Here is a 10,130-nt window from a genome sequence, read left to right as displayed (position 1 = left end):
CAACTTGAGGCTGATATGCATGGTGAAATGAACAGTCCTTTTCGAGAGTGGTTGGGTACCATAGAGTCATGGCAATGAGCTCAAAGTTTCGAAGCTGAATCTTGATATGGTAATATGACCACCAACCTAGCAAAGGTTGTTAACTTGTCTTAAAGCAAATACGACATATTCCAATTTCATTTGTTTTCTCAACTACGTTCTACAGGCTGGGAACCTTGATGCCAAGAATGGGACTGAAACAAGTAAACTAGATGAAAGTGAGACGCATGTTTGTCGAGGAGGTTAGGAAGACAATGGATGCGAACACCCAAAGAATAATGTTGATGCATGTAGAATTATGATCTCGATAGTTAGAAACTTTTTGAGTTATAGAGTCCATCGACTGTCGACCGGTATCCCACTTAATTCTTACAGAGTTGATCTCTGAAATAAGTGGCGCGATTGGGGGAAGTTCCAAACACTTTAGTACCCTTGTACGCACATCGTTGTAGCTTGTGCTTGTGCTTCAATCAATGTTGAACAATATATCGAGGATATGTACACTCTAGAATGCACATTACGTATTTGAGGAAACGAGTTCCTCGTATTGCGTGATGTGTCAACACGGGAAGTGTCTCCGCCAACTTTTGAGCTGGTCCCAGACATAGGGTTACATAAGAAGCCCAAAGGTCGCTCGTATGTTACCAGGATTCATGGTAAAATGGACTTAAGGGAGAAAATCGACCTTAAATGTAAAACCTTTAAGACATACAATTTTTTAAGTTTGTTAAATACACCCCAAGGTTCGACGATAGATGCTGTGAATGAAGGTTCGAGTGAGGGGAATAATGACCATCGCGAACACCCTCAATACCAACGTCAAACATCATAACAGTTTATCCTACAGACAACTCCATCAAACCATTAATTTTAGCACGTGTAACATTATTATTGCATGTATTTTATAATTGTAATTCAAATTTTCAAGTTTCTATAATATATAGTTTAGACAGTTTCTTAGTATTTAATATAATATTCACTGAAGTGCAATCTTTTTATCGAGGAAATGCCCGCATCGAACTTACCATCTTAGACAATCGTCACGATCAAGTGGAATATGAATATATGTACTCTATGTTCAAATGTATGTGTAATGTTGTTATCAATTAAAGTAATATTTCATTTTATATAGAATTCATATATACTTTTAGTTTTATTAAAATTTATTTTATTATGATTGAATTTTGATATTGCTTAAACATGTTCAAATATAAAATAAAAAGATTGCACTTCAGTGAATATTATATTAAAATACTAAGAAACTGTCTAAATTATATATTATAGAAACTTTAAAATTTGAATTACAATTATAAAATACATGCAATAATGATGTTACATATGCTAAAATTGATGGTTTGATGGAGTTGTCCATGGGATAAACTGTTGTGATGTTCAACGTTGGTGTTAGAAGTGTTCGCAATGGTCATTATTCTCCTCACTCGAACCTTCATTCACAGCATCCATCGGTGAACCTTGGAGTGTATTTAGCAAACTTAAAAAATTGTGTGTCTCAAAGGTTTTCTTGGGAGGGAAGGAGTACTAGGGTGGTAATGGGCTAAAGATATCAAACATCATTAATGATTTCGATTGCTGATTATCAAAACTAGAATCGAGAATATCTGAGTGATATGCGTAGCCTGACGACTTCAAAAGATAATTATCTACCCCATGAATTTGGATGATAAGAACTATTGAGAAATTGTGTATAAAGCCACTCGGGTTCAAGCTCAGGCTTGGGCTCGAGTTGAGGTGCAGAAGGTGGATGACCTCGTCGATGTTGTTGGTGCCCTTGTCGATGCATATGTGGAGGGACTACCATCAATTGGCCACCAAATAAATATGGTTTCCTATTCTCGATGTACCAACTCTGGTACTGGACCGAAGGTCACAAATCAAAATCAAAATCTATCCGAAGTCTTCGCACCATCCAGGTGTTCCATAATGTAAGATATCGTTGATGCTCCGAAGTCCAATTCTTTGATTCTTTTCCTCTTTTGTTAATTTTTTGGACATTGTCAAAATTCCGTGGAACATTCGAAACATCTTATTTGCACCTGAACTATTGTATAACTCAATCCCTATTGTACCACTTGATTGTTGAAAATTCAATATTGGTGCGTTAATGCACTACACATGTTAGTAGATGTAAGGCAATGGGAAAATAACAACCGAAATGTTTAGGGCGAAATATTGCATCCACATAAATTGCACAATTAATAACATAATTATAGTAACATGAGTCAAATAACATAAATAAAGTAATTAAATTACATGAATATTAGGAAAAATTACCCATTCCTCGAAGTGTGCATCAATAATCTCTCGATAAATCACAAGGGTATAAGACCTCCTGGTACTTGGACAAGTATATCATCTAAAATAAACTTAAGCTAGTTAGAACACATTTTCATAAAAATCAAAATTCTTGATGTAAAATTTAAATTTAATACCTGTTTAGAAGTGGGAAGACATGTGTTTGGTGACTAACATATGCCAAATATGGCATCATGTACAATAGGGGTAAGCAAAATCCGATTTGATTTGACAAACTCGATAAAAAATTTCAAATTTTGAATTAAATAGTTTGAATTATTTGAGTTAATCAAGTTTTTCGGATCAACTCGAATAAAAAATTAAGTTTTTCGGTTTAACTCGAATATGAATTATACAATTTGAGTTATCCAAAAATCCGAATAAGAAAAGATAAAACTACGTCGTTTTGATAAATGTTGACCTTTTTAAAAGTTAAAATTCAAAATAATTAAGTTAAAAGGTAACTATGCCGTTTTGATAAATGTTTACCCATTAAGTTAAAAGGCAAAATCATTATATTGTTCATGTAGTTAAATAATCTTGTACATCGTTTACTAGTTAAATAATCGGTCCATCTAAACGTAACATTAAGTATAAATAATAGGATTCGTTAACTTGACTCAATTTGACTCGAAATTTTTTGACTCGATTCGATTCGAAAAAAATTCAAATTGAGTTCGATTGCTAAAATAGGATTTGTCAACTAGACTAACTTGAAAAATTTTTACTCGATTCAACTCGACTAGATTGAATACTCACCCCCTAATGTACAGTGCCCAGGACTGTAGCAATATTAGGCATCAGCCTATGTCTTGTGTTTCGTGCTTTCTTGCTCAAAAAAGTTCACGATACAATGTTGCTAATACTGTTGGGCCCCAACTGTCCGAATGGGCAGCTTCCAAATTAGACAACAGGGGTAAGTACATCAAGTGGACATTACTATTTGCATCCGGCATAAGTACCCCTCTATCAAATATCCAATGCAGTATATATGCTTAAGTAGTGCACATCTTCTCCCACTCAATAACACTACTCAGTAAAGTTTCAAAATTTCCCTTCAATCAAGAAAATTTCAAACTCGTAAATCTATTTTCACCATCATCGGGTGAGTGTCCAAGTAAGTGATAGCATAGCGCGACCAATTTAGATACTTTACTTGTACTTGTGACCGCACTATCGTCGATTGGGAGCCCAAGTTATGGTGCGACATCTTCCAAAGTGATTATGCACTCTCCACACGACAAATGAAATGTGTAGGTTTCTGGGCATCACCATTCAAACAAAGCGGATATCAAGCCGGGCCTCAAATCGAACATGCGGATCAATGTCGCTAATCTAAATTATTTCATTAGTTAAAATTTCCAAATTGAATAAAAAAATAACATACAACTTTATAAAGGGACCTATGAATAACAAATACCAATTCTTTTACCAGCAGATTGATCATTTTGATGTGTGATCATTTTCTTTAATCAAAGAACCCATTTGAATATCTGCAGTTTCAAAAAAAAATTTATTGACTAAACAAATAAACAATATATACAAATTACGAAAATACATTTTGTATTGTTTGTTGTTTTTTGGAAGCATTAATAATATTTTTTAACCATATAAATAAATTAATAACAATGTAATTTTGAAAACACTAAGTCTAATGTAAGTCGGTCATTTATTTTTTAGAAACCATTTAATATTAAACTCTAATGCTATGGGAATGATAATGAAAAACAAGAGATACTTTTTCTAGAAATATGGACAAATGGAAGTTTAACTCCGAAAGAAGCACTTATGAAGCCTCTCGCAATTTGATTGATTTATTTATTCCTTTTCTACATGCGGAAGAAGAAAACTTACATTTAGAAAACAATCAACATGATGTTACTTTAGCTTTTTTTTTTCCGTTTCATGATAGATTAGTTAAACTAGCAAAAAAGAAAAAAGAAATAGCATCAGAATATATTTTTATTGACCAATCAGAATTGCCTTCCAGGATCTATAATTTTCTCAAAAAGTCCAATATACATACATTATTGGACCTTTTGAATAACAGTTGAGAAGACCTTATGAAAATTGAACACTTTCGCATAGAAGATGTAAAACAAATATTATTGTTGGTTACCATGATTTTCCAAATTTAAAAAAAAAACATTTTTACTCATTAAATTGCTGTTGTTTTTTTAATTCATTTTTTATCCCAAAAAAAATTTATTAAAAAAAAGAAATATATGCATCCACATGTAAATATGCATAACAAATATTCAACATATATAGACTGTAAAAATTTGTAAAGTTAATTAAGTTCAATTAATTAGTATTCAATCAATTTAACGTAACATGTATAAATTCGTTCTATATAGATAGTGAATTTTAATCAAGTGTACATAAAAAAAAATTAAAAGTATTTAGATAATTTCTCTACTTGAAGATAAGTGAATAACATGCTTTTTTCTTATAAAAATCGCACCAATCATTTAATTTTCTTATAAAAAATTAAAAGTATTATGATAATTTCTCTACTTGAAGACAATTAATTTAGCATATATTTGCGGCATATGTGGGTCACACACGACTTCTTCTCTTTTAATGCATTCAAACAAATAAATAATAATTAAAAAATTGTAATTGAAAAAAAAATAATGTTGAAGAAATACAAAATATTGAACTATGGTAGTCATCCAGTGTCAATTATACATGATTTCTTTAACGAAAATACTAATGTCGTTTTGTCTTCAGACACAAAATTTGAACAAACTGACTAAACCATAAGACCAATACAAGTGAGAAATAAAATAAAAAAAACAAACGATGGCATAAAATATGTTTTCTAAATGCAATCACGAAAAATATCAATTACAGGCACCAGCAAAAAGTATTAATACCATAATGTATAAATTAAACGTATATGAACATACCAACTACTCTAAAATTTAACCTCAACTCAATAGCTACATCCAACTAAAATATAACACAACACCACAAAATAGGACGAATAATAAGGATTGCAAAACAAACAAATAAACAATAATTACAGAAAAACATTAAAAATATTCCTTTAAACCTTAATTTGCTGCTGCCTCCTTCCTTTCCAAAACCTCAAAATAGGACAAATAATAAGAATTATAAGTCAAACAAATAAATAATAATTTAAAAATTAAAAATGTACCTTAAACCCTAATATGTTGTTGCCTCCTCTCCTTCCAATACCATAAAACCTTCTTCTCTTCTCATTTCCCTAAACTCCTATTTCCTTTTTTTTTTTTACACAAAATCAGTATCATAGTTAGGATGAGGAAAATTCAATTCGATTCAAAAAAATTTAAAAAAAATCGATTTTCGAGTTAAACAACTCGAGTTATTTGAGTTAATCGAGTTATTCGAGTCAACTCGAATTTTTTTCGAATTTCGAGTTCGAATCGAGTTGAGTTTTTGAATTTGAATAATTTGAATAATTCGAATATCAAATTATAATATTTTACATTTTAACCTCAAACTCCCAAACCTTTTTTATTTTTCCTCAAAACTTTTACTCCTTCCCACTTTCTCTCCAAAATTTTTACTCCCTTCTTATCCTAACCCCCCATCTACCCAAAATCCATTTCCCACCAAAATTTTACTCTCTCATTTATTTTTCCTCAAAATTTTACTCCCAAAAAACCCTTAAAACTTTTTATTTTCCCCTAAATTTTGACTCCCTCCCACTTTCTCCCTAAAACTTTTATTTCCTTCCCATCCCACCCCCCATCTACCCCAAACCCATCCCCCCTTATTTTTTTTAACATTTTCCCTCCAAAATTTTACTCCCCTTATTTATTTTCCCTCAAACTTTTACTCTCCAAAATTTTTTATTTCCTCCCTAAACTTTAACTTCTCACTCTTTACTCCCAAATAAAAAATTAAAATTAATCAAAAAAATCCCTAAACATAAATAGTAATAATTTTATTTATATCTACTATTTATATCATTAAATTAAATTTCATATTTTATATTATTTATATTATTGAATTGTTCAGTCATATTGAATATTTATATTACAATTGAATTATTAAGGATACCATAAAATATTCCTGTTAAAATTTTATATTAGTACCAATTTCACATTTTATCTTTAAAATAACTTTTATTAAAAAAATCATATTTTTACATTTAATATATTTTTTAATTCTAAAATACATAGTGACAAAAATATGAAGATAATTAAAACAACTAAACAAGCAAAGAAGCTAACATGTATATAAAATATTAATAAATAAATTATGAGGTGATAAAAGTTAATAAAAAATTTGATTACGGTGGACAAATTTTATTACGATGGGTGACAGTGGTTATAAGGACCCAAAATTATTTTTTAAAATTTAACTCGAACAAATATATTCGATTCGAATTCCATCTCACTCGACTCGACAAAATTTCAAATCAAATTAGGATGATAAAATATGATTCGTCAACTCGATTAACTCAAAATTTTTTTCATTCGATTTGATCAAACGCTCATCCCTAGACATGGCTGAAGTGACCAACATGCTTTTTATAAAGGGTAAAAATGGGTATAAAATTAACTTGTGAAAGCTTGAAATTCGGGCTTGATAAGGGATAAAGCAGAAAAAGAGTGTAGACGGTCAGAAAAAATTACCTCGTGACTATCCAGCCACGTTCGCAGTAGCGGTGGCGCTTGACAGGTTTCCTTCATTCGGTGTTGCCTGATAGCTCTCCACCCTAGTGGTGCTGTTTAATAGCTGTCCTCCAATCACAAAAAAATAATTTTTTCAAAACTCGTATTTTACCCGGTATAAGTATGATATCGGTGCTGCTGTATAAGGTGGAAGGACAATAAAATATTAATATTTTAATCACTATTATGGCCTAGTGATGGCTTGATGATGGTGGGCAAAAAATGAGTGTTGCCGCGGCCTTCTCAGGCACCACTCGTTTAGTAATTAATTTGTAGGGTGACCCATTTTGGTATTTAATTATTATTTTTAGATTATTGGGGTAAAAAAACTTAAAATAAATTTATAAAAAAAATTATAATAATTCATGAAAAGTGATTGGTTCAATAACCATAATTATAAATATAATCATAAATAATATGTTAATAAACAAGTTATTAGAGAAAATATAATAATTATAATTTTAAAGTATGATATTGTTAAAAAAAAGTATGTTTGTTTTTAATTAGTTCTAAATTTTATTTAAGAATAAAAAGTATAAATTGATTAAAATAAGAAAAAAATTAAAAGATAAATCAGTTCAAAATTTAGTTTATGTTTATAATGTAAGATAATTCAAGGAATGAGTCACCTTATATTATAATATCTAGGCACTATTTGAAAATATAAGATTAAGGAATGTTGGATATGTTGAGAATCTAATTGAAATGTAAGACTCAACCAACCAAATGCAGCCTAATGATAATTTTTTTGGGGTGTTAAAAGAATTTTGATTCACTATTCATATTAATAAGAAGAAGAGGATGAAGATGTGTTCAATTAATTTGATCATAATATAGGGATTAAAAGTAAAATTTGACCTAGAAAAAGTAATGGGTTGGCAGCTTTTTATTACAACATGTTGCAAAACAATGAATGACCTGTGCAACCAATAAGACAAAGGAACACTGGTTCTGTGAGAAAGAAAAGTTTAGTGGTTACTGTCTCGTTAGCCTGGTGTAGGTTTAATATTATTACTGTTATGTCCTTTCTCAGACCACAGAGATATGCATAACGACATTATTGTCCTGTTCCTTTCACAACCAAATAACTTTGGGGTCAGTAAATGACTGTTTGGGTCAGTTGTGGTATATGAAATAATTTGGATGGTTATGATTTAAGGAATTTAAAATAATAAATATATTCTTTTCCTTGGACATACGTTAAGCAGTTGGACCATTTATGATGAAGATGAAATAAAAGGCAGGGCTAAGTAGGGCTAAGTAGGTTTAGTGGTCCCTTCTCTTTTTAACAAATTTTGGCTACCAACAACAACTTCTTTTCTTTTTATATATAGGCAAAACAATGAATAAACATTTTAATCCCATCTGCTCCTTTTACTTTCTACCAATTCCAATCACTAATTCCTCTTTTTTCTTTTTTTTTTCCTTCAATTCATCATTACCTTCCTCCACCGCTTTGCGCTTCTTCAAAATATTCTCTTTAAAAACAATAAGATTTATCTGAAATTTTAAAAATTCCTTTTTTCAAAATATACCAAATACAAATAAAGAGAGAAAATCTCAAAACAAATCAGAAGAATATATGGGAAGTTATATATTTTATTTTTTAAAAATAAATAAAATTTTAAAAATTAAAATATTGCCAAAAAAAATAAGAAAAATCTCAAAATTTTTTTTTATAAAATCAGGAAAAAAATATGGAAAGCTTTGAAATATTGAAACTTTTTTTTTTATTTTCCATATAAACTTTTGTTTACCTCGTATTTCATATTAGTCATTTATGTTTGAAATGTTATGTTTTAGTCATTTACGTTAACGTGTTGTAACATTTTAGTCATTGAGCCGTTAATTATGTAAAGGTAAGCTGACGTGGCACGCTAAATAATCAATTCAAACAAAAATTTTAGGTTAAATTATATAATTGGTCCGAATATTTCTTTGTTTTGAGTAATTTAATTTTTTTTAATTTATGTTCTTTTAATTTTCTTTCTTTTTTTTCTTTATCTTCCATTGTCTTCTGCTTCTTCCTTTGTTTTCCTCCCTTTTATTTTTCTATGTTTTTCATTTGTTAAAACTAATCCCTATATTTTTATTTTTTTTGAATAATTTAATTTTTTATTTTTTTTATTTTTTTATTTTCCTTTTCTTCTTCCATCTCTTTTAACTTAATTTTTCTATGTTTTTCATTTGTTAAAACTAATCCCTATACTTTTATTTTTTTTTGAATAATTTAATTTTTTATTTTTATTTTTATTTTTTTATTTTCCTTTTCTTCTTCCCTTTTAGTTTTAACAAGTGAAAAACATTGAAAAACCACATTAAAAGAGATGGAGAAGGGAGGAAAACAGAGGAAGAAGCAGAAGAGAAAGAAAAATAAAGAAAAATAAAGAAAAAAATTAAATTGCTCAAAACGAAAAAATATGGGAACCAATTGTATAATTTAACCTAAAATTTTTATTTGAAATAATGATTTAACGTGCCATATTGGTTTACCGTTACACTGTTAACGGCAAGTAACAACTCAATAACTAGAATGTTACAACACGTTAACGTAAGTGACTAAAACGTAACATTTCAAACATAAGTGACTAAAATGTAACATGAGATAAACAAAAGTGACTATTTTAATTGTTTACCCAAAAAAGAAAACTTCTTATTTTCATTCACGTATAATATATCTTTTAAAGATTTTGAATCTAATAATCGAATTTAAAGTTTTCTATATAAAAAAAACAAAAATCACATTTTTTTTAATTTTATATTTCCATTCACCACAGATCTTTAAAATCACACTTTTCTTTTTTTCTTTTGAAATTTTATATTTCCATTCACCGCCAATCTTCCCATACTTTTTTCTGATTTTTAATTTTTCTGAGATTTTTCTCATTTTTTTTACAATTTTTTTTTATTTTCTCTCTTTTTTAACTTTCTGTATTTTTTTAAACAGAAAAATATATGTTTTTAATTTCAGGAAATTTTATATGAATTTCCATATGTTTTTCTGATTTATTAAAAAATTTTGAGATTTTTCTGAATTCTTTTGACAATTTATTGTATTTTCTCTCTCTTTTTCTGTTTTATGTATTATTTTATATATTTTTTTACATA

This window comes from Gossypium hirsutum, chromosome A12 (assembly GCF_007990345.1).
Source record: "Gossypium hirsutum isolate 1008001.06 chromosome A12, Gossypium_hirsutum_v2.1, whole genome shotgun sequence".
Lineage (NCBI taxonomy): Eukaryota > Viridiplantae > Streptophyta > Magnoliopsida > Malvales > Malvaceae > Gossypium > Gossypium hirsutum.
This window is presented reverse-complemented; position numbering follows the sequence as displayed.